The sequence below is a fragment of the Odocoileus virginianus genome, chromosome 34 (assembly GCF_023699985.2).
Source record: "Odocoileus virginianus isolate 20LAN1187 ecotype Illinois chromosome 34, Ovbor_1.2, whole genome shotgun sequence".
NCBI lineage: Eukaryota > Metazoa > Chordata > Mammalia > Artiodactyla > Cervidae > Odocoileus > Odocoileus virginianus.
In genome coordinates this window covers 12810168-12835692 of record NC_069707.1, presented here as the reverse complement: position 1 = coordinate 12835692, position 25525 = coordinate 12810168, and the positions used below count along the sequence as shown (strand labels likewise).

At 38.3% G+C, this 25525-nt stretch overlaps 1 pseudogene; it reads left to right on the top strand.

Annotated features, from left to right (window-relative positions):
- Positions 1-23880: 23880 nt before the first annotated feature.
- LOC110148335 (L-lactate dehydrogenase B chain pseudogene) lies at positions 23881-25109 on the top strand (annotated as a pseudogene).
- Positions 25110-25525: the final 416 nt, after the last annotated feature.

The following is a 25525-nucleotide window of genomic DNA, read 5'->3' as shown; positions in this document are numbered from 1 at the left end:
GTGCACATACAGAAATTTGTTATAAGGAAGCTTGCTCACATGAAGCTAATAAGCCCCAAATCTGTAGAGATGATATTCCAGTTCAAGCCCAAAGGCCAGAAGCTACCTTAGATCCCGTAAGAGCCAATGTCTCAGATCAAAGACCATCACGTAGGAGAATTCCCTCCTACCTGGGGTCAGTCTTTTGTCATATTCAGGCCTTCAATTGATTGAATGAGGGCAACCTACTTTATGGAGGGCAATCTGCTCTACTCAGGCTGATGACTTAAATGCCTCCAAAAACACCCTTGTAGAAACACCCAGAACAACTTTTGACCAGTTATGTAGGCACCCATGGCCCAGTCAAGTTGACACAAAATTAACTATCACAACACCCACGGCATAGGACAAAGGAGGTAGCCTATAATAGGCTTTAGGCATGAATGTCTCATCTATTTACAACAAAGGCCAAAGTAGAAGGGAGTATATCCTTTTCCCATGATCCATTTCAACAGCAATAAATCTTCCTAGATAAGTTTTATTCATCTTTTATCTGACATATTGATATCATGTGTCCTTTACTTAACCAATTACCACCAAAGGGACTGGAATTCATATGATCATCTTAGAGAAATCAGGTTGAAGCTGCTGGTTGCCCAGGGTCAAATGAATACTGGGGTTCCATTTTCAAGAAAATTGTGAAGAAGAATGACTGCTGTGTAGGTATTAATGACATCTGGCTCTTTGACAAAAGCAAGATCCTCTTCATTTTTCTATCATGTTTATTCTGTATGTATGGACTCTCTGGTAATATAATTGTTATTTGTGGTAACTTCAAGTCATTAAAGTTTTTCAATAGTGACTTTAACATGAATTATTTAAACTCTATCATCTCTGGTAAACTTTCCTACAAGAAGTTTCTCCAGGTAAATATGCTTAGTAATTATACAAACCTACTTGAACATTTCTAAGAGTTAATGTCTTCATTTTATTTTGTTATGTAAGTAAGTAAGTGTTAGTCACCCAGTCGTGCCTGATTCTTTGCGACCCCATGGAGTGCAGCCCACCAGGCTCTTCTGTCCATGAGATTTTCCAGGCAAGAATACTGGAGTGGGTTGCCATTTCCTTCTCAAGAGGATCTTCCCGACCCAGGGATCGAACCCAGGTTTCCTGTACTGCAGACAGATACTGAGCTACAAGGGGAGTCCCTTTATTTTGTTAAACAATTCTAATTATTAAGCAAGTCGTCTTTATGTTCCCCCTTAAATCAAGGCAATATGTTGAGTGTCTTCCATATATGTGTCCCCTGTAACTTCCAACTGATAGTCTTTCACGTCCTGCTGGGAAAGCATAGGCAATTCCTCATGTTCTCTGTATATGACTGTGTCCTTTCACAAGTGAGGCCGAAAGAGAAGAAGTAAATTGCTAAAGATCACAAAACTATTTAGTGGAAGCACTGAAACAACTCTTTTGTCCTACTTGATATGACATTCTGCTTTTTTATGTACTTGATAGAGGCACTCATTTTCCTTCAATACTTTAACTGGTGTCTGCTGAATTATCCTACAATTTCAAGTTTTAAAAAGAGAGCATGTGATATTAAATAAGAAATTATGGCTAAATTATCTTCTGTGGGACCCATACTGTATGTTTGAGCAGAAATTGCTTTTGAAGATGCTGAAAATGTAATTCTCATCTCTCCTCTCTCTCTGCTGCAAACTATAATTCTCCACTGGTTGCTTTTGCTCTGAGCTTAGATTAAGTGAAAGCAACCAAGTGGAAAGGGCATAGCTGGATCCCACTCACATGAAAGGGAAGCTGAGAAACATGAGAATGCCAGTCATCAGGAAGGACACCCAGAAATGACTCTTGAATCTAGCAATACAGACTCGGGGTCCTATGCAAAGCTGTCCATGTTTCGCTCTATCCCAGCAAGAGAGCCCGCTATTTGTCCTAACATTTCTCCACTGTCTAAAACTATAGCTATTCTTTATCAGACACCAATAAATTATTGTAATATGCTAATTTTGCTAACTGGCAAGAGTTTACATTTTTTAATTTGATATGATTAAGGTATATTCTGAATTCTTAAACAATTTTCTCTGGCAAACCTAGAGAAAAATGTGCTTTAAAACCCTCAAAGTACAGGAAGATGGATTCTTGAGAAACAAAGTCAGCATTCAATAGGACTGTTTCCGTTTTATCACAGTTAGTCATTCAGTGAACCCTTCCACATGATCACATTTTTGGACCTAAGGAATAGGACACAAGCAGAAATTCATTTCATTCCCCCCCATTCATTTTGATTAATAATCCCTTGTTGCTTATACTACCCAATTTCTAGCGGTACAGTATAGAAAGGCATGCACTGAAAGATCTCATTATAAAGCACATACACTGCAAATGGCTATGCAGTTGCTTTTGAAATAATGAAAATGCACTGGAATTACACAGTGGTGATGACTGGACACTTTGTGACATACAATCAGTGAATGGCAAAATCATCATCATCGTCATCAACTTACAGACTGTGTCTGGTCATTCAGGAAAAACTTTTCCCTTTCAGTTCAGTTCAGTTCAGTTCATTTCAGTCACTCAGTCGTGTCCGACTCTTTACGACCCCATGAACCGCAGCACACCAGGCCTCCCTGTCCATCACCAACTCCCGGAGTCCACACAAACCCATGTCCATTGTGTTGGTGATGCCATCCAACCATCTCATCCTCTGTCATCCCCCTCTCCTCCTGCCCTCAATCTTTCCCAGCATCAGGGTCTTTTCAAATGAGTCAGCTCTCACATCAGGTGGCCAAAGTATTGGAGTTTCAGCTTCAGCATCAGTCCTTCCAATGAACACCCAGGACTGATCTCCTTCAGTATGGACCGGATGGATCTCCTTGCAGTCCAAGGGACTCTCAAGAGTCTTCTCCAACACCACAGTTCAAAAGCATCAATTCTTTGGTGCTCAGCTTTCTTTATAGTCCAACTCTCACATCCATACATGACTACTGGAAAAAACCATAGCCTTGACTAGACGGACCTTTGTTGGCAAAGTAATGTCTCTGCTTTTTAATATGCTGTCTAGGTTGGCTCTGTGTTCAGTTCAGTTCAGTTCAGTCACTCATTCACTTTTCCCTTTACCATCCCTTAATCCCCATTTATTAATCCATGTGCTTCTCTGTGTTAGACTAAAAATTACTGACATTTATTTATGCATCCATCCAACAAATCCTTTATCTTGCATGCTTCTATATACTATACATTTTCTGTTTTCCTGTTCAGTTTATTCTTTGAAAAATGGCCACGCTCCTAATTTATACGGTTCAGGTGAACTATTATATAATGTAACACCCAAACGCTAACAATGGGAGTAGATTTAGAAACTGACCCTGACCACTCACTTTATCCTTGGGATTTACACTAAAAGTCTTCAGAAGGGGAAAGCCTCTCTCTTCATCTGTTTTTTAAGTCATAAAGATGATGTCAATTCAAGACTATCAGCAGTCATCTTATAATTTCTAAAGAGAGTCTGACCCTGGGTAAATTTAAGCAAAGACAAACAAATCCAGGAGATATGGACAGAAAAAGATGGAGATGGAGAAAGAGATGAAAGAGTGAAAATGTACAAAATAGTCTGAAAGCCCGGAGCCTCTTTCTAAGAAGGTAGATTCCCTTTCTCCCCTTGGATTTCTGAAGGATATGTGCTAATACACATTTCCCCATCCTTCACACACATTTCCCTATCCCAGGTTGGTTTTACTTTACTTCTCTTATTTGGAAATAAAAACATCCACATTAAAAAACATGTTTTTTTGTTTTTAAAAACAAAAAACGTTCTTGTTTTTAAAAGAACATAAAGACTAAATGGTAAAAAATAGACCTATAAACAGATACATCTGAATAAAATATTAAAAAGTGCTAAAAATATGTATTAGATATTTGACGGAAAAAGTAGAGAAGTTATATTCAATTATAACTGAGGCAGTGAGGGAACATGTGAAACAAGATATTACACTAAGGCTGATTCTTATAGTTTTAATAGAAAATTATCAGGAGAACTAGCTCAGAAAAATGTAAAAGAGTCCATAATAAAGGACCAGCTTGAGAAAATTCACTGACCATAGAATAACATTAGGCATTGAAAAAAAATAAATCAACATAAGATAAAATAGCTAATTAAAGTTTGGCAAAGAAACCATGCTTGAGTGTGGCTGGAGACAATGGTAAGGTCTGTGGAAGCCAGATCATACAGGTCCTCATTTACTACATTAAGATATAGGAAACCAATTAGAGAATTTTAGACAGAAGAGTGACTCTATAACCTGTTTCAATATATTGGATGTTATGAAACTTCAGGCAAGGAGAACAGTTTTCAAAAAGTTTCAATCATATAGAAGAGAGGAAGGCCACATATTAGGAAGTGATGGAAAAATTGGAGAGAAAGATAGAAATTTGAGAGTAAGTCTACTCTTTTCCTGCCTGTCTATTGGTCTCTGACTCTGGACTTACAGTTTTCTGCAGTTATCAGTAAATCGGGACCCTATATTGACCTCTTGGGACTCCATACCACATCATCCCTCCCAATTCTGACCCAGTATCTGACACGTCCACCCATTTCCTAGCCTGATTGGAAAGATCAAGTTCAGAGAAAAGCATGTATATCAAAAAAGGGTGGCAGGCACTGTGCAGAATATTTAATAATACTCTTTTACAAGGTCACCAACCACCACTCTAAGATACCAATCACTCTCTGTGGCTTACGCTCCACATCTTTCCCTCCAAGGGTATCATATTGCCGCCGTGAGATGGTTCATTTGCAAAGTCCTGCTCTATGACTGATCACCTCTAGGGCAGAGGATTCTGAATGCTTTTTAAATGGCTCTTCAGAAGTAGGGTTGCTACTTCATGGAACTATGATCTTGCAGCAAAGTGACTACATAGAGTACAGGGTGGTGAAGGTACTGAAAAGGAATTTGCTTCTGCTGAGTCCTGACCTCTGTTTGTCTCAGGATACACCCATTGGATGCTGGTATTTGAGACCATCACTTCAGGAAAGCAAGTAGTGTGCATTAAGGTCAATGGGCTTTACATGATCTTAATGTGAATTGCATTATTCTTACCAAGGTGCAAGTACTAAAATGGCAAACTAATTATCAACAAATAATCATGGAAACATCATGTTTCTTGGAAAGATCTGGATTCAAATATTGGTTCAGGCATCTAGCAGTTTCATAACTTTGAATGAGTTACAGGCAGAGGTAGGGCTGTTGGCAACTTTCTTTGCCACTGTTATCTGTCCCTAAGCCACCTTCTAATCCATATGCTGGAAACGTCCACTGGGGATTTAGATCATCTTGTTTATAGAGGAATATGGCTTCACTCTGGAAAAACTAATATATTCTTATGTTCTTCTGCAGGTAATTTGCTGGGAAAGGAAAAAACAGGCAGTTAATATAAACTCACAGGAATAGAGGGGTTTTTGTTATTCCTGGATGAGACATTAGGTATAAACAGCACACAGATGTCCCTGATAACACTGCCACCACTCTAAGGCCACCCAGTGTACTTCTGTAAAAAATAAATCAAAACACATCACACAATTGTCTTGGGATTAAAGGTTATTTTCATAGACATTTGATGGTGAAACAATGGTATTAATAAAACGAGCCACATAACTGACAGCTCCTCAGCATGGAAGACACCAGGACATCCTGTAGGCAGAGCAATAAAGAGGCCAAAAAAGATGACATGATGAAATGAAAAAATTATTGGAGAATTGGCCCTGAGTGTCTGTGCTGTTTCTTACTGCATTGGTATTATTGAACAGCACCCACAGTCAAGCAATACATTTCCCCTAAGGCAGAAAGCAAATTAAAAAGTGATAAGCAAATTAAAAAATGATCTTGAAGCAAGGCCAGAGTCCTTCAGTGTCTCAGAAATCTATGGTCACTGGGCTAGCATTCCTTGGTCTCCAGAAACATTGTCTGCTTTACCTTTAATGTGTCCAAATGTATACTCCCTGCAAAATGCAACAAAATTTGTCAACAGAATTATCAGCCAACTTTCTCTGCTTTAAAGCAGCAACTAATCCCTTAGGCTCATAATTGAAGTGGATCGAAACAGGTCCTTTATGACTGAAAATTTCATGCTTATAGGTTTTCTGAATAGCCTGTTTTATGTTAAAAATTTATCCCTCTAAATCTCCTTAAAATCCTCTCTCCTGGTGTTAGGAAACAAATCTTTGATAATATCAGTATGAGGTAAAACCTTCTAGGCTGACATACTGTTGAATAGAACAGAAAGAAGTCAAAGATACTTGGGTGGTTTTGAAGCCTGATGTTATAGAGAAGGGACACATTTGGAGGGACAATAACAAAGAAGAATTTGCATTTTTAAGCATTACACTTAAAGGAGGATATTGGGTAAAACGGTGCTGCCAAAATTTGAAAAAATTATCTAGCATATTTCTAGGCTGTTTTGCCCATCTTCCTACTCTCTCTGTCCCCTTTATGGAGCATGCATTTGGCAGGAAGAAAACAGCAGCTACATCCTCCTCCTAACAAATTCCATTGCATTCCTTGTGATAAATTTATATGGAAGCACTATAAAAATTGAGCATATTATGGGCATCACCATGTACAAATTCCCGTATCAGTCAATCACACCTATGTTATTTCATTTATTTTTTCAAAATAATCCATGAAGAAGGCATCATTAGGCAACAACATTATGAAGGAAATAGTTTGCAAAAACTAAGCCTCAGAGAGTAAATACATTACCCACAGAGGAACACATGAACATATTAGTTTATCCATAGTTAGACTTTATCCCTATATAAACAAGATGACCTAAATCCCCAGGGGAAGCTTCTAGCACCTGGATTAGAAAGTAGCTTGGAGACAGATATATTGTCAAAAGAAATTACCAACAACCTCAACCTCCTGGCAGTATAAGATCCTCCTAAGAAATGACGCATTTTAATTTCGGATTTATTAAAGTTTTCTGAGAGGAGATTTATCTGTAATCATGAAAAAGACAATGTTGAATACTTGTGAGTTTTTCTTTCACAAGTGAGGTGATGAAGTTTTCAGGACAGGCTCGATGCATTTTCTCATTTTCTTGTAAAAATAGTGACTACTTAGTAGAGAAGAAATTGCTTTGAAGCACAACTAGCCTAGGACACTAATGCATGTCCATACCCAGGATAAGAAAATAGCTGTAGGAAAAAGAAACACATTTTATATATAATGTTGAAACATCTCTGGCTGTGAAATAGCTTCAAAATAAAGCATCTATTTTAAACATGTCATCTACTGCGCTGTTATTCATTTAGAAATTGCTCAATAATATTTAAGATGTGGCTCATTGTCACGGAGTAGAGTGAGGTCAAACTAATTTTGTGAAAATAAGGGGTTAAAAACCTATAATGTACATTTTAAAACCTGGGAAGACCTTGAGGCTGCCTAAATTTGGGCTCTGGATTGATTTCAGAGCTCACAGGGGAAGAAGTACCACAACACGTAGAACAGGACAGCAAAGCGGGGAGTTTTCTAGTTACATCAGTTCAGTTCAGTTCAGTTCAGTTCAGTCGCTCAGTCGTGTCCGACTCTTTGTGACCCCGTGGACTGCAGCACACCAGGCCTCCCTGTCCATCACCTACTCCCAGAGTTTACTCAAACTCATGTCCACTGCATTGGTGATGCCATCCAAACATCCCATCCTCTGTCGTCACCTTCTCCTCCTGCCCTCAAACTTTCCCAGCATCAGGTCTTTTCTAATGAGTCAGTTCTTTGCATCAAGTGGCCCAAGTATTGGAGTTTCAGCTTCAACATCAGTCCTTTCAATGAATATTCAGAACTTATTTCTTTTAGGATTGACTGGTTTGATATCCTTGCAGTCCAAGGGACTCTCAAGAGTCTTCTCCAACACCACAGTTCAAAAGCATCAATTCTTATGCACTCAGCTTTCTTTATGGTCCAACTCTCACATCCATACATGACTACTAGATGTTATATCAGACATTGGAAAATAAATGATTTCAGAGAAAAAGCAAAATGAAAGCTATCAGTGCTAATTGCAAAATTAGTTTTTGTGTACCTGTCACAGTGTGTGATGTTCCAGGGAGAAAAAAGCAAAATCTAGTTGTTACTCTAAAGGGTCTTATATCCTAAGCATATAGCTTTAGGTTTAAAGTAGGGGTCCCCAGCTCTGGGATCTAATGCCTGTTGATCTGAGGTGGGGATGCTGTAATAATAACAGAAATAAAGTGCACAATAAATGTAATGAACTTGAATCATCTTGAAACCAATCTTGTTCCCAGTACGTGGAAAAATTGCCTTTCAGGAAACCAGTCCCTGGTGCCAGAAATGTTGAGGACACTGGTTTAAGGCACATCCTAACAGAAAGAAAATTTTGAGATGCTAAAAGTAGCTGTCTTTCCTGAAATACCAGCCAAAAAAATCTGAAACTCCAGGTATTCGTCAAAACGGTGTTTCTTAAAGCCTAGATTTGGCTATAACATACTTTTCACCCTGAAGGGTAAAAATAAGACTCCTGGAAAAAAATATAATAACTCCCTTAAATCCCAAAGCAAGTGGAAAACTATTAAACTCAATATTCATTATTTGGCAGTCACTGCACGGAGAATTAAACCACCTTGTCCATGAAGAATAAATTTTATGGATGAAGAGGAAAGGTTTTGCACACAGTGGAATATTGTTTAAAACTCGAACCCATCTTTTATAGCTTTTTACTACCCACATGCGTAATTTAAATTCATTTTAGGAAAAAAATAAATGAGCACTTCTTTTTTTTAACTTGGGATCATTTTGAAATGAATTAATGTAGGGTGGAGGGACAGGTTTCAGGGTGTTTCCTATTGCAGAAAGATCATCAATATTGAAACAGTTCTCTCAAATCAATATTGAATTATAGACCCTGACCACTTCTGTTAGGGGACTTGTTTCCCAGAATATTGCTGTGAGCGTAGTGTTGGCATGCGTCCATTGAAACCAACGTATTTGATTCTGCATTCAGAAATATGAAAATAAAGTCAAATAAAGAAGGGTTCCCTTTGTTTCTGCTTCAAACTAGAAAAGATATTAAAATATCCTGAAGGATAAAGTGGTTGCACTAGAAGATCAAAGATAAATGGAAACACAGGAGTATGTTTGTGTGTGTGTTGCAGGGGTGTTACTGTCTGAACTCTTCAATACATGTGTGGTTTTACTGTTTCTCCTTGATTTATGAACAGATGCTGTAAAGCAGAAAATTTGTTTCATTTTCTTCTTGATCTCTTTTTAAATCTTTTCTTTTTCACAGTCTCCCTTTATCTTTTTTATTTTTAAGTTTAATTCTCTTCCACTCTTCCTCCTACTTTTGTTAATCTCCCTCCTCCCTCTGCATTTAAGTCTCTACTGATGGTTGGTTCTGAGGTTGGAGAGTTTATAGGTAGCCAGGGCACTTCTTTCCTCTTCAAATGAGAGGAAAATTTTAAGATTTCAAATGAGGTCATAAAATATACCTTTAAAAGTCTGTCCTTTTAAAATTATTGCCAGAACTTTCAGTCTAAAACTAGTTTCAAAACTCTACGCTCTAAAGTCCTTCTTAGAGCTCAAGACTCACATGGCCAGAGAGTCTCTGGCAGATGTTAGTGTGTGTTTCAGTAGAGTTCCCTGCAAAGAGATGGAGACTGTGTGTCAGTCTGCTTATCGTTTTGTCTAAGGAGAGGTTATCTCATGCTCACAGATCAATCTCTAGAAATCTTCATATAGTGATACTGGTCAAGACCCTGGTATAGAGGAAGAAAACCCACCCACAATCTGTGTGTCAATCCCATTAATGGTGAATCATGACCTTTCCAAGAGTAAAGGAGATCTGAAAACAGTCAGCTTTCTGTTAAGTTGGCACACCTTGGCATGGGGCATCTTAAGGGCTAAATGTTGGTCTGTGATACTTGCAAGTTGAACTTTGGCACCAGCCATAGCAAAACCATCTTTGTTGAGTGAAAACTGATGTTCTTCGGTTTTAGATTCCATTTCTGCCATGATAGCTGCTCCATTTATGTCTATTTTGTTAGCACTGTGGCCAGTTGGTAGAGCCTGGCTGATATGTCATTGATTTTCGGTGTATACCGCTACCCCAAATGAATGAGAAGTGACTAGTACACTGGAGGCTTCAGTCATGGAGTACCTCCAATGGGCATTAACCTGTGATACTGATGTCAGTCTGATGTCACTCAGAATAGGTCCAGTCCTGTGCCTCTTCCTCTGATCACCTTGCTCCTGAACTTCTGATCTTTCTCCTTCCAGGCTCCAGACCAACTATCCAGGATATTAAGAGAGAAAATTTCAATTCTTCTTTCTGATAGCACATAAAGAAATGTACCTCTAAGAGAGCCATGTGCCATTTATCGTAGACCATCACCTACTCTAGTGGAATTACCGTACCTGGCACAGCAACTTCAATTAGAGAGACTATGTAGTGAAATTTTTCCATCGTTAGCTGCCATTATGCACCCAACCTGAATAGAGCCCAGACCAATGAATTTAAATGAGGATATGACAGTGACCCTTATTCAAGCATCCTTCAAATTATTTAAAATAATGTTGATCTTACCTAGTCCCCAGGGGATGCAATACTGTATCCAATATGCTATTTTTCTCAGAAACTGGATCTTTTTCAAGGTATTATAATAAGACTTTCACTCCACCCCCAGCTCTGGGTCAAGAAAACAAGAGGGTTTTGCCAGCTATCAACGATATTCATGGGCTCCCCTCATAGCTCAGCAGTAAAGAATCTGCCTGCAGTGCAGGAGACCTGGGTTCGATTCCTGGGATGGGAAGATTCCTGGAGGAGGAAAGGGCAACCCGCTCCAGTATTCTTTCCTGGAGAATCCCAAGGGCAGAGGAACCTGGCAGGCTACAATCCATGTGGTCGCAAGAGTCCAACATCACTTAGCGAATAAACCAACAATGACACTCATTCCAATTATCCACTCATGTTTACGTGCTAAGTCACTGCAGCCCTGTCTGACTCTGGGACCCTATGGACTGTAGCCTGCCAGGCTTCTCTGTCCATGGGATTTCCTAGGCAAGAATACTGGAGTGGGTTGCCATGCCCATCTCCAGAGGATCTTCCTAACCCAGGGATCCAACCAGCATCCAACTTGCATCTCCTGCATTGGCTGGCAGATTCTTTACCACTAGCACCATATGGGAAGGACCATGAAAATGAGAATTTAAAAATTCTATAAACCCAGTGTACTCATTGTGAGTTGGACTTGGGTCAGCAGTCCATTTATTACCTGACTTCTACATGCCCTCACTCAAACAAAGGGCTAAAGTAATACCAATATTCTTGTCCTTGGTTATCACTGTCAATTCAGACTGTGTTCTCAGAGTACTGGAAATTTGTGGGTATTTCCCTCTTTCCAATGCTTACTTATCTATGTAAATGACTGGAAACCTCCTTGGGAAAAGTTACTGAATGTGCAACATGGTGATGTTGCAGACTTCCTGTTAGAGACTGGCCTCTCCTTCAATAGAGGATTCCAGGTCTGAAAACTCCCTCAGGTCAAGAATCTTGTGCAGAGGGATATTTTGATTTATACTACATTTGCAACTGAGGTCATGGATAATCCTAACAGAAAATCTGGAGGCAGGAAGATTCTTCAGAGTTGTCCCAAATAAAGGTAAAGATTTCCTAGAGAAGGAAATTGCAACCCACTCCAGTATTCTTGCCTGGAAAATCCCATGGACTGAGGAATCTGGCAGACTACAGTCCATAGACAGGACTTAGCACTCTCGGGTGGGATCTTAGTATTTCTGCCTCTAACACTGGTCCCTGGAAGAGAAGGAAACTGTAAGCATGGGTAACACAGTACCCTGAGGGCAAAGGCAATTTCCAGTGAAGGACACAACTATGAGCAAACGCCAGCCACTATTCTCAGCAACTGGGGAATGGAAACCTCAGCTCTGAGGAGAGGATTTGGGCAGAATATCACAATATCCACTCTTAAATACTTCTCATCATTCAGCTTTTAGTTCAATCATCACTCCCTTTGGGAATTTTTCCCTAACCTTGACCCATCCCTTCTCTCTGCCATACACTGTGCCAAACTAGATCAGAACTCCTTATTGTAGACATTCTTAGCTTCCTGCATTTTTCTTTGAAAGAACTTGTCATACATTTAATCATATCCTTATTTGTGTGCTGTTTTATTAATGTCTGTACTCTCCACGAAATTGTAAGCTCCTAAATAACCTACATAGAGACTATGACATCATTGTTCACTATCGAACCTCTAGCGTGTGGCAAAGGATCTGATATACATCAGTGCTCACTCAATATTTATCTGAGCGAATAACATGTTGATGAGTTACTGGCATGGGTATTGCTCACTGTAACAATGGCACCATTATATGGTAAACTCATCTAGGTAGCTATTACAAAAAGTGGATTTCCACAAAGAAGGGTAACAACTTTTCTGTCACTGAGGATTATGTTCTTGAACAAAATTAAAAGCTTCTGGGGACCTTCACATGAAGCTGTCAGAGAACATGAAATGGTGAGATTGGTGAGAGTGGTGAGACTGTCTTGATGACTTCTGAAATCAATGACATGATGGATGTGACCACCAGATCATTTCTTTTCTGTTTTTTTTAAAGGATATACTAAAATTCTGTCAATAGCGAAAAGAAGTGCTTACAAAACTGTCTGTTTTGCTTTGCCTGACTTGAATTCACATTTTAGTTTTATTTCCCATGAAATTCCCATTCATGAGACAGGTGAGATAATATGCAAATTCTAACCTATGTTGGCAGGCTTAAAACTCAGCATTCAAAGAACTAAGATTACAGCCTCTGGTCCTATCACTTCATGGCAAATAAAAGAGCAAAAAGTGGAAGCAGTGACAGATTTTCTTTTCCTGGTCTCCAAAATCACTGTGGTTGGTGACTGCAGCCATGAAAATAAAAGACACTTGCTCCTTGGAAAGAAAGTCATGACCAACCTAGACAGCGTATCAAAAAGCATCACTCTGCTAACAAAGGTCCATATAGTCAAAGCTATGATTTTTCCCAATAGTCATGTTCAGATATGAGAGTTGGACCATAAAGAAGGCTGAATGCTAAAGAATTGATGCTTTCAAATTGTGTGCTGGAGAAGACTCTTGAGAGTCCCCTGAACCGCAAGGAGATAAAACCAGTCAATCCTAAAAGAAATCAATCCTGAATATTTACCAGAAGGACTGATGCTGAAGCTAAAGCTCCAATACTTTGGCCACCTGATGTGAGGAGCCGAGTTATTGGAAAATACCCTGGTGTTGGGAAAGATCAAAAGCAAAAGGAGAATGAGGCAGCAGAGGATGAGATGGTTAGATGGCGTCAACCAACATGATGGACGTGAATTTGAGCAAACTTTGAGAGATAGTGAAGGACAGGGAAGCCAGGCCTTCTGCAGTCCATGAGGTTGTTAAGAGTTGCGTATGACTTAGCAACTGAACAATAACAACTCACTTTGGTAAAGCAACAACAGTTTGGGGGATGCATTTATATCAAAAGGCCCTCTATGGTTCAACATTAGTTTTCTTCTAACATAAAGTCTCCAATACAGGCTCTTACAGAAAAAAATTTTTTATTTATCTGTAATGATTTTTAATTTTTTTATTTCCAAATAAAGATATTATATAAATTCCACTTACTCCTTTTCTGGAGTCACTTTTTTTGTTGTTGCTCTTAATGAGATGCACTCCCACAAGAGAAAAAAAAAATGAAAAACCATGAGGAAGATAAAGACACTTTAAAAGACTGCTGGATCAACACCAAAAAGAGAACTTCCATTGTCGGACTTCAGCAAACCTTGTGGCCATCTGGGGATTACTGAATATGTTTATATCAGTCAGCATACTATCTGGCATTCATATGCTAAAACTTTTAAAGTTCATATTTAAACTATTTAAATCCATCAAAAATAAACTCAGTAGACTATACCAAGCTTACAAGATTTCATGATGGGTGGTATTTATGCTGACGTCAAATTGCCCTATAACTAAGGGATTTCAACTGCAATCAGATCCACAGTTCCAGATCAGTGAGTTCTAGACCACTCTCTCCAGGTGATTTAGGGTGCTATTTCATGAGATACCATGAGATGCAAATAAGGAAACTATGTTATAAATTCTGCTATATTCTGTAAGAATATTTTAGAGGAGAAACTTCCTAACCCAGAGAGAGTTCATCTAAATCTGCTTCATAAGATTCACACATCCATTTTAAACAATTACCATCAAACTCCTGGGCATATATCCATAGAGAACTCTAATTCAGAAATATACATGCACCCCAATGTCCATAGCAATACTATTTACAGTAGCCAAGTGGAAGCAACCTAAATGCCCATTGACATATGAATGGATAAAGAAGATGTGGTACTTATACATTGAAATACTACTCAGCCATAAAAGAGAATAAAATAATGCGAATCGCAGCAATATGGATGAACCTAGAGATTATTATGCTAAGTTAAGTGAGCCAGACAGACAAAGACAAATATCATATGATATTGCCTATAAGTAGAACCTAATCTTTAAAAATGGTGTAAATGAACTTATTTACAAAACTGAAATAGACTTGTTGAGGTGGAAAACAAACTTATGATTACCAAAGGGAATGTGGAAGGAGGGATAAATTAGGAGTTTGGGATTAAAATCTATGTACTATATAAAATAGATAACCAACAAAGACCTACTGTATAGTACAGAGAACTGCTCAGTATCCTTAATAACTGATAATGGAAAAGAATATTAAATGTATATATATTAATATATGTGTATATATATGTATGGGCTTCCCTGGTAGCTCAGATGGTAAAGAATCTGCCTGCAATGCAGGAGACCTGGGTTCAATCCCTGGGTTGGGAAGATTCCCTGGAGGAGGGAATGGCAACCCACTCCCGTATTCGTGCTTAGAGAGTCCCCAAGGACAGGGAAGCCTGGTGAGCTAGAGTCCATGGGGTTGCAAAGAGTTGGACACAACTGAGTGACTAAGCACATATATACGTATAGGGTCACAAAGAGTCAGACATGACCTAGTGACTCAACTGCCACCACCACACACACGCGCGAGCGCGCACACACACACACACACACACACACACACACATATACAACTGAATCATTTTGCTGTATACCTGAGACTAACACAACATTGTAAGTCAACTATATCTGAATAAAAATGGAAAAAGAAAGCTAAACCTTTAACACAAACAGCTTGGCATGTACTGTTCATGAAGCATGAATTTCCAGAGACTATTGTTTGCAACAGTGGCTATGTGTATCTCAGATAAAGGTAAGGGATTTGTGAACAGGACATTGATCCGAGCAGCCAATATCATGCTTTGTCACCCTGAATTAAACGGTTATGATTAAAGATTAGTGCAGAATACAAAGAATGTCCTGAAGCTAATTGTTAAAGGAAATTTGCCAGCTGCACCTGCCAAGTGGTCTGCCATGTAACATGTCATCTCCAGTTTCAAATAGTAGTAAGTCATGATGGCTTGTCAAGTGACCACTTTTCAGTATTTATTTGAGGGTCTGATAAACAATGGATTGCATCCCATGATCCTGCTACTCATATCCCCTTTATAATATAGACATTCATTTTTTTTCTGGGAATTATGAAACTGAAATCATTTTTTTCTCATTGAACAAATACATGTATAGCACACGTTATGTCAGTCACTGTTCCACATGCTCTACAAGTATTAATAGAATGTGGTGTGTGTGTGTGTGTGTGTGTGTGTGTGCGCGCACATGCATGTGCTTAGTCACTCAGTCGTGTCCGACTCTATGTGACCCCATGGACTATAGCATGCCAGGCTCCTCTGTCCATAAAATCCTCCAGGCAAGGATACTGGAGGGTTTCCATTCCTTTCTCCAGGGGATCTTCCCAACCCAGGGATCGAACTCGGGTCTTCTACACTGCAGGCGGAATCTTTACCACATGGGCCAAGAATGTGTTTGGGACACTACAGTTGAGAACTCGGGTCTTCTGTCATAGGACATGAAGTATAGAGGTAGAACTAGTGCCCATCCACATGTTATTCAATTTTCAAATTACTCCCCCGAGAGACACTCACAGCAAGACCACTGAAAGCATCTCTAACAGAACTCCTTGGAGTGGCGCTCTGTGACATTGCCTGACACTCAGCCCATTTACCACGTGAAGGATGCAGTAAGCTGTCTCTGGTTTCTCAAGTACTAAGACTAAGATATACTGCAGTTCTATAGCTGTCAGTTTTGCACAGATTTAAATGCACCAAACTGTTCCTGCTTGCAAGCTATATTATAATAGAACCTGAATGTGTAGGACTGACATGCGTGATGGGAATTCTGATAGTCATATTTTGATATCTTTGAATTAGTATTCCATGTATCAACAATGTAGAGGGAAATAAGACCAGTTCTGCCTACTTTAACCTCCAAACTCAGAATTATCTTTTCTAAAGCTTTTCATTATTATTCTGTTTTCCCTGATACCCAATAGAATATAATAATATTGACCTTCCTCTTTTAATTTGATGGTGTCATTGGTAGAGTCCTGGACCTCATGGAAGTCATTGTATCCCAGTTACTACAAAGGGTTTTAATTACAACATCGACCTCAGAAGTGGTGACATATTCATATATTTCCATCTTACCAACCTCTCTTGAGGTATGCTTTAGCATCTTAAAATGTTTGTGCTTAATCATTGCTAGAGTGCTTTCTTCTATTTCAGTGACTAATGTGTAGCCACAGCCATAGCATGTGAGATGGAAAAAAAAATCTCTGAAGTGTTTAACACATTTGCAAAATTGCCTGTGGCCTAGATTGCCTTTTCAGAAATATTTTGTGCAGAGAATAAAATTTTCTTGTGTTCCATGACATTAATGGATTGCTTGGTCTGTAAACTGTTTTCCTTATTAAATACAAACACCCACTTCAACCAGATCTGCCCAACTTTGATGGATGACACACCCAGAGAAACAGCAGGCTTCGTTGCAGCTTAAACGAGCGTGCGCACTCATTTATCCCCAGTTATTTTCACTGTATTGAGCTTATTGGTTCCAAAATAAAAACAAATGGTATGATTTCTTCTGCCTCAGGCTCTACTAGCAGTTCTTTGTAGAATGCATGAAAGTTGTTCGCAGCACATTTTTCTTTATAAAGAAAAAAAAAATTGAGTGAAGGTGTCCAATGACCATTAGATCACAGTGAGCACTTAACTTACGTTGTCAGGCTGATATAATGAGAAGAGGGAATGTGGAAGATTTTCAGCCAGTTCTTACCCTCTCTGATTTCTGCCTTGAAGTTCATCTTATTTTCACACCATTTCCAATCAATGAGGTTTTTGGGTTTTGGGTTTTTTTTTTTTTTTTTTTTTTTTTTGAGAGTTAACACCAAGCAGTGAACTAAATTAGAACACTTATTCTCAAGTAAAGTAAATAACACAGCACCCTTAAAAATGGTACAAATGAACCTATTTCCAGGGCAGGAATAGAAACGCGGATGTAGAGGGCAGACATGTGAATCCAGAGAGGGAAGAGGAGGGTGGGATGAGTTGGGAAGTAGCATTGACATATAAACCCGATCACGCATACATTAGATAGCTAGTGGGAAACTGCTATAAAACACAGGTAGCTCTGTGATGATGGGATGTGGGGAGAGGGGTGGGAAGGAGGTCCAAGAGACCAGCAACATATGTATACTTACGGCTGATTCACTTCGTTATACGGCAGAAACGAACACAACATTGTAAAGCAACAATATGCCAATAAAATAATGTTGGCTGATTTCTAAGTTAATGACAATTTTAGAAAGCACAGTTTCTCAAAGTATGTATATTTAACTCTAAGCAACTTTCACTTAATTAACAAACTTTATGGCTGTTGGGGAAATGACTTGAGAAGGAATGCCCCATCTTAGTGCCAGAATGTCGAGCGAACTGACAATGCAAATGACATGAATCACATTTGACCCAGTAACCCCTACCTTAAGTGTAGGGCATCTCTGCTAATTAAATCATTATTTAAATTATTTAAGGATGAGAAGGTTTGTCCCCATTGCATTGTTTCTTAGCAGCATAGCTCTGTGTCTAAATCCCCGTGGACTACTATCATTGTGCTGGTTTTGCTAAAAACTTCAGGAATTTTTGTTTCATTTGGTACTATCGCAACCAAATAGTCATTTCTGAAATGTTATTTTGCCACCTTAGTCGTTCATATTTTAATAAAATTCAATTACATGTTTTAGCTTTCCAATGTCTCACTGATGTTACAAGTTAATAATAAAAAGTATCGAATAGTCTAATTTTCTTCAAAGCCAGTAATATTCCATTGACTCTAAAACTGTTTCATTAAGGGTTGATGTTCTGAGCTCTCTAGGAGGTAGAGATAAAAGAGCAAAAAAACTTAGTAAGAGTTCAGTTCCACCAAACCCCCTAGTAGAGAGAGAGGTATTAGGAAGACAAGAATCTCCTAAATGATGTCTAAGGATACATCTCTTACCCCAGCTATTGAAGTACCTCAAACCTGGGACAATCCCAGACTTATTCTGAGAATTGACTATGATCATCAACATATCAAAAATGCATGACAATGTTGCAGCCACGTTGGACAGCAATTTGGAAGTTCCTCAAAATGTTTACTCAGTGGCTCAGTGGTAAAGAATCTGCCTGCAATGCAAGAGACACAAGTTCAATCCCTGGCTAAGGAAGATTCCCTGGAGTAGGAAACGGCAATCCACTCCAGTAATTCTGCCCAGAAAAAAAGAGGAAACTGGTGGGCTACAGTCTCATAGAGTCACAAAGAGTTGGACACAACTGAGCAAGCATCAAAATGTTAAACGAAGAACTACCATATTGTCAGAAATTCTACTTCAAGTTACATAAAAGAAATAAAAATGTGTGTCCACACAAAAATATATACAGGAAAAAAAAGTATACAGGAAAGTTCATAGCACCATTTTTTACATCAGCCATAAAGTAGAAAACACCCAAATGTTCATAAACGGACAAATGAACAAAATAGCATGTATACATAAAATAGAGTAATATTGGGGAATAAACAGAAATGAAGTACTGACACATGTTACAACATGGAGGAGCCTTGACAACATTTTGCTAATTGAAAGAAGTTTGTCACAAAAGAGCATACACTATATTGAAGAGTTTAGAATGTGTGGTTCTATAGGGACAGAAAATGATTGCTTAGACTTTGGAGAGAGGAGGAGAACAGATCCCTAATGAGGAAAGTTGGGATTGATGGCTAATGGATATGGCAGATTCTTTTAGGGCTGAAGAAAACGATCTAAAATGAACTGTGGTGATGGTTGCCCAACTCAGTTAAGAGACTAAAAACAACTGGAATGTATGTTTCAAAAAGATGAATTCTGTGATATGTCACTTTTACTTCAGTAAAGATATTAAAAATGGGCACTCATTTACTGAGTGCTTACTATGTGTCAAAGATTATATGAGGGAGTTTATACACATAATTTATTTTCCAGAGCAATTTTTTATACCTGAGAAAACCAAAACCTGGAGATGTGAAGTAACTTTTGCCGGCTCACACAGCCAGGAAGTAGCAGAATAAGTCAATCTGATCTCATAAATTCCTAAGCTATGATAGTATGGTCATCACTATACTAATTCCAAAATGGAAACAGTTGTAAGAGTGCTCAGTAAATCAGGATGGTTTTGAGTAAACATAATCTTTGCCAACAGGCTTCCCTGGTAGCTCATTTGGTAACGAATCCACCTGCAATGCAGGAGACCTGGGTTCAATCCCCAGGTCAGGAAGATCCCCTGTAGAAGGAAATGACAACCTGGTGCTGTATTCTTGCCTGAGAAATACCATGGACAGAGGAACCAGGGGGACTGTAGTCTGTGGAGTCGTAAGCGTCGGACACAACTTAGAGGGTAAACCACAATCACAGCAGCAACCCCTAAAAGCAATCAGCCCACTCTGTTTCCTTTATGGTGGGTATACTGCCTACATGAGCTGTGTACCGTGGGTAATACAATTTTTGTTATTAAAATGGTAAAGCAGTTGGAATCAGTCCAACTATCTGCCCTAAAAATATTTAGAGGAGTTTTTTTTCCAACCCACAGTTTTATAAGGACAATGAGACAATTAATTGAGAAGACTTATGACACAAGCTTTTAAAAAAGATAAGTTTTATTTTCAATTAATTTTTTTTGAGAATAGTTGCTTTACAATGCTGTCTCAATTTCTGCTATATAGTAAAGTGAATCAGGTACACATATACCCTCTTGTTTTTAGATTTCCTTTTCAGTTAGGTCACCACAGAGTACTGCGTAGAGTTCTCAGAGTTCTCTGGGCTATACAGGAGGTCCTCGTTACTTATCTATTTTATAATACATAATAATGTAAATACATAATAATAACTTCATATAATACATAATAATGTATAATACATAATAATAATGTCAATCTCAATCTTCCAATTCATCTCACTCCCCCCTTACCTCCTTGGTATCTCTAAGATTTCTGTTTTGCAAGTAAGTTCATCCGCAACAATTTCCAAGATTCCACATATAAGTGACATTATATGATATTCTTTCTCTTTCTGACTTATTTCACTCTATATGACAGTCTCTAGTTCCACCCACATCTCAGAAAATGGCATAATTTCATTCCTTTTTATGGCTGAGTAATATTCTACTGTGTATTAGTACCACATCTTATTTATCTAGCCATCTATTGATGGACATTTAGGTTGCTTCAGTGCAAAGTTTTTAATCAATTTAATATTTAATTAAAATTATGAAATTTTGTTTAATAATTATAAAAGTTATTAATAATCATAAAATTAATTATCAAGTTATTAATAATTATAAAAATCTGAGAATTGAGAAACTTACAGGATAGAAAAGAAGAAAAAAATTAAAGTCAATGCCTCTGGTCACAGTCAACTAAGGATTTCTGCAACCCTGGAGTGCTACACACTTTACATGCATTCTTCACAGTAGTTCCAACAGGTATGCTATTATTACATAGCATATGTAACACTGATAGATGATTAAACTATATTTTAGAAAGATCAGTCACTGATGACACTCAATAGAAAGTGAAAGAACCTAGATGAAACCTGAGTGATGTGATGCTTTAAGGTCTGGCCCTCCCTTCTTTGCTAAAACTGCATGTATTGTATGGTGTGGCTCACACGCTGATGTGGCTCAGCGGTAAAGACTCTGCCTGCAATGCAGGAAACGTGGGAGATGCAGCTTCAATCCCTACATAGGGAAAATCCCCTGGAGGAAGGCATGGCAACCCACTCCTGTATTCTCGCCTGGAGAATTCCGATAGAGCAGCCTGGCAGTTTACAGTCCATGGGGTCGCAAAGAGTCTGACAAGACGAAGTGACTGAACACACACAGTATTGTATTGGTCGCTAAGTGATGTGTCACAATGCGAAATTAGAATACAAATCCCCTACAACTAAATCCAAATTGTTAAGAAGATAATTCATGGTTCTCACTGAATTTCAGAATTCCTCCAAGTTATCCTCTCATCCCAAATCACATTAGTTCTTTCCCCAGATATTGGCCTACTCACCAGTGAGGCAGAGACTTCAGACAAATACATGTCAAGCCCCCTTCTAAATATTTCATGTCACCAACTGTCAGATGTCTGACATTAAGACTGTGTTGTACTTGATTGTTCAGGCAGGATCTCCTAGTTGGTGGCAAGGCCAAATATCTTGATCTCTAATCATATCATGATTATAACAGAGGCCAAATTGCCATGTGTGGCCATTAACCTTGAAACACACCAGGAATCAGTGCATTCCGTCGCATCTGTTTCCCAGCCGGTCTTAGTGTGGTTAGCACTGTCCCATAAATAACCTGCGTGATTATCTTTTCTAAAGGCAGAATGAGAAATAGTATAATAACAGTCCTTTAGATCTCATTTTTTTCTGATCTGTTCACAAGTGAACCATCTACATTTCTTGAACACTCTTAGTATTTGACTGCAAAGTCAAATTATTTGTGCCTCGCTCTTCAAGCTGTCTTTTCACATGGGATAATTGATTGATTTGCCTGTACTTTCAATTACATAGTATAATTGCTGCTGAAAATGTGTGACTCTCAGGAACTGAAAGCTATAGACAAATTATTACATTTTCTTTTCAGTTCCTTAAATATCACAACCAAACCCCTTAAGACCCCCAAATCCAAAAAGTCTATAAAATTAAACTGCTTTTCCCCTAGTCATAATCATTGCTTGTTTTTCAGTGTTTATGTTGTTTTAGATTAACTATTAATAATATTGGGAAGGTCAAGAGAAAATAACCAAGCTAAATTTTAAAACATATTTAGTTTATCAACTCAAAGAAAATTATAAAACACACTATAGGTTAGAAGCCAAAAAGTTGGAAAATCATGCATTAAGGTTTTTAATATACATCTCTCATGAAGAGACATAGAATGAAATTCTTAACACCTGGAAATTTGTCTTATTTTTAATATAAGATTTCAATCAAGTTACTTAATCTCCCTACATCTCAATTTTCTTATGTATAATGAGATGATGCTTAGAGCTTTGTCAGCTCTGTAGCTCATAATTCCAAGAAGTTTGATCATTTCCATATATTACTGAATGCGTAATAAAGTTGAAAACAGTGAGGAGAAGTAGAGCTTACAAAAATAAATAACATTTATCCAGAATTTTTTTTACTGAAAAGAAATTAAAAATTAAAGGAACAAAATTATTTTGAACTATACATTACTTAGACATACATTACTTAGATTTAATCTCATAGTAATTCTAAATATTTCAAGTTGTATTTATTATTCTGTTTCATTTTATGACAAAACATACTTTATTTTGCATCATTTGATATAGCATCATATTTGATGCTAACTCCTTTTGCCTTAGAAGACATGAATTCATTTTTATTTCACTAAAATCTAGATCTATAAAGCCTTACAATAAGCTTATATGTGCACATATGAGTAAGAGAAACATGGAGACAGAAAGGGAGATGGAGAGAAGGAAAGGAAAAATAGAAAAAGTATGTATAGACAATTTTTTAAACATCCTATCTTATGTACAGATGGGCTTCCCTGGTGGCTCAGAGGGTGAAGAAACTGCCTGCAATGCCAGACACCTGGGTTCAATCCCTGGGTCAGGAAGATCCCCTGGAGGAGGAAAGGGCAGCCCACTCTAGTATCCTTGCCTGGAGAATCCCATGGACAGAGGAGCCTGGAGGTCTACAGTCCATGGGTCACAAAGAGTCAGACATGACTGAGCAACTAACAATATGTACAGGTAATCTCTCCTAAATATTTACCAAGGAAAAAAGAAATAAGTGGAAAGCTACATAAAGTGCAGATAACATTTGTGCATTACATCATCTTTTTGTGTTTGTGGAAACCAAGTGATTTGACACTGCTAAATTTTAAGCAACAGAATTAGAGTTAGTATTTCAAATACTAAGAGTGGGTTTGTTTAGCAATAAGTGGCAAACCGTCACTAAGCATTCCTATATTCTTAGGCAAACAGGTATTATGTTTCAGGAGTGAAATATCACACCTGCATGTGTATTTGTGTGTGTATGTGTGTTTTCATGTATAAGTATCTTAAAATTCAAATACTAAGTAGAGATAAAGTTTAATTAATTTCAATTAAATAGATTTTTTTAAAGATATGAAAGTTTTCACTGCATGTAATAATGTATTAGTCCAAAAATCTCAAATGCTGTCAAAAGAAGAGTCGTAGGTTGTCAGATGAAAGCTATTTAAGGAAGAAATCAAATTAATAAAAAATAAAGATGCAGAGACGCACGCTGCTGACCTCGTCTTCTTTGTGCAGCCCTCACCACTGTCTGGAGAACTTCTTTCCCCTGGGCACAATGGCCACTCTTAAGGACAAACTGATTGCACCAGTTGCGGAAGAAGAGGGAACTATCCCAAACAATAAGATCATTGTAGTGGGTGTTGGACAAGTTGGTATGGCATGTGCCATCAGCATTCTGGGAAAGTCTCTAACTGATGAGCTTGCTCTCATGGATGTTTTGGAAGATAAACTCAAGGGAGAAATGATGGACCTGCAGCATGGGAGCTTATTCCTTCAGACACCAAAAATTGTGTCAGACAAAGAGTACTCTGTCACTGCCAGTTCCAAGATCATGGTGGTAACTGCAGGAGTTCGCCAGCAAGAGGGGGAGAGTCACCTGAATTTGGTGCAAAGGAACGTTAACGTCTTCATTCATCATCCTCAGATCGTCAAGTACAGTCCTGACAGCATCATCATTGTGGTTTCCAACCCAGTGGATATTCTCACCTATGTTACCTGGAAACTAAGTGGATCACCCAAACACCGTGTGATTGGGAGTGGATGTAATCTGGATTCTGCTAGATTTCACTATCTTATGGCTGAAAAACTTGGCATTCATCCCAGCAGCTGCCACGGAAGGATTTTGGGAGAACATGGCGACTCAAGCGTGGCTGTGCGGAGTGGAGTGAATGTGGCAGGCGTTTCTCTCCAGGAACTGAATCCAGAAATGGGAACAGACAATGATAGTGAAAATTGGAAGGAAGTGCATAAGATGGTGGTTGAGAGTGCCTATGAAGTCATCAAGCTAAAGGGATATACCAACTGGGCTATTGGATTAAGTGTGGCTGATCTTATGGAATCCATGTTGAAAAATCTATCCAGGATTCACCCAGTGTCAACAATGGTGAAGGGCATGTATGGCATTGAGAATGAAGTCTTCCTGAGTCTTCCATGTATCCTGAATGCTCAAGGGTTAACCAGTGTTATCAACCAGAAGCTGAAGGATGAAGAGGTTGCCCAACTTAAGAAGAGTGCAGATACCCTCTGGGGCATCCAAAAGAACCTAAAGGACCTGTGACTTCTGGCTGCGAGGCTGTAGAAACTTAAAACTACAGTTTGATTAACCACAAGCCTTTAGTTTGCGTCCGTGTACATGGAGCACAGTTCGCTTCTGTCTTCCTAAGTCTGTGAATCTAGGCTCCCAGAATCAAAGCCCATGCTTGCTATTAAAGCCTGCAAGATGAGTCCTTGAACAAATAAAATAAACCACCTAGCGTAAAAAAAATAAAAAATAAAGATACAGATATCCACAATATAAGGGAGGAATTCAGATTGATGGATATATTTGAGTAGTGATAGAAAATCCTTAGATTTTCTTTGGATCCACATAAATAATTAGGAAACAAAAAGTACATAATTATCAGTTAATAAAAAATAATTCTTAAAATTATCACATTTATTTTATTGGGTTCACTTCATATGTATGGGAGGCAGAGGAATTCCAAAAGTAAAGTAGTATTTTCCCAAACCCAATCAAGCATGATGCAGACATCTTTCACTTAGCTAAAATGGGTGGGTCTCTCTGAAAACTAAAACTGTATATATCATTCATGGCTTTATAAACATGTGTGACAAAGTTGAGACTAGCAAATTTTGTTTTGTGAATGCATTGTCAAGGACCAGGTTATAGTAAATATATGAAACTGTTCT